This window comes from Mobula birostris, chromosome 28 (genome assembly GCF_030028105.1).
Source record: "Mobula birostris isolate sMobBir1 chromosome 28, sMobBir1.hap1, whole genome shotgun sequence".
NCBI classification, from domain to species: domain Eukaryota; kingdom Metazoa; phylum Chordata; class Chondrichthyes; order Myliobatiformes; family Myliobatidae; genus Mobula; species Mobula birostris.
This window is the reverse complement of record NC_092397.1, coordinates 36,704,027-36,705,219: the sequence shown is the minus strand read 5'-3', so window position 1 is coordinate 36,705,219 and position 1,193 is coordinate 36,704,027. Positions and strand designations below refer to the sequence as shown.

Here is a 1,193-nt window from a genome sequence, read left to right as displayed (position 1 = left end):
TCTGTAGATGTGAACCTCCCACTATTCAGGACATTTACAGAGACAGGTTTGTAAAAATGGTCCGAAGGATTGTTGAGGATCCGAGTGACCCGAATCTCAAACTGTTTCTGCTGCTACCATCCGGGAAACAGTACCGCAGCATAAAAGCCAGGACCAACAGGCTCCGGGACAGCTTCTTCCACCAGGCCATCAGACTGATTAATTCAAGCTGATAGAATCGTATTTCTGTCATATTGACTGTAATAAATATAGTAATATCTATTACATATTTACTATAAATTGCACATTGCACATTTAAACGGAGACGTAACGTAAATATTTTTACTCCTCATGTATGTGAAGGACGTAATTACTAAAGTCAATTCAATCCAATCCAATTCCATGGAAGAGATTTCGTCGTGCACTAGTCGAATCACAAACGAGAAAATGTGCAGCAGATGCTGGAAATCCAAGCAACACACACGAAAGGCTGGAGGAACTCAGCAGGCTAGGCTGCTTCATGATCTTGAAGAAGGGTTTCGGCCTGAAACACCGACTGTGTACTTTATTCCATAGATGCTGCTGAACATTTTCTCGGTTACAAGAGAGAGAGAAAAAAACTTACCGGAATACTAGCGTCCCTGGATGGGCTCGAACCACCAACCTTTCGGTTAACAGCCGAACGTGCTCACCGATTGCGCCACAGAGACAAGAATTAAACAAGTACGAATAAATGAAGAATTTCAATTGAAATGCGGTTTCCTCTCTAGATGTATGATGTGAAACATTGGTGTTTCAAAACATGAGGATGAATATCTGCTGCCGCCAACAGAGAATATAGCAGAGGATGGTTTCGATCCATCGACCTCTGGGTTATGGGCCCAGCACGCTTCCGCTGCGCCACTCTGCTACAGGGAATACTAAAAAATGTTGAACTGTGAATGTTGCGCGATGTTTTGTGTGAATGTGTATATGTGTTTATGCCTGTGTCTGTAAATGTCTGGGTCTGGTTCTCTGTCTGTATATGCCTGTGTCTGTACATGTCATGGTCTGGGTCTGTGCCAGTATATGTCTGGCTCCATTCCGTCTCTTTCTCGTATACAAACTCAAACGTACTTCATTTCTTTTGTTCATTCCTGTTTTTCCTCTTTCTCTTTTTCTCCACCTTTCTTTCTTGTTTCCCCACTTTCTGGCCCACCCGGTTATTATCTCCG

General features: G+C 43.0%; 1 non-coding gene across 1 annotated transcript; it reads right to left on the bottom strand.

Annotated features, from left to right (window-relative positions):
- Positions 1-817: 817 nt before the first annotated feature.
- trnam-cau (transfer RNA methionine (anticodon CAU)) lies at positions 818-889 on the bottom strand. The gene has a single exon. It is a non-coding gene; the product is annotated as a tRNA-Met (tRNA).
- Positions 890-1,193: the final 304 nt, after the last annotated feature.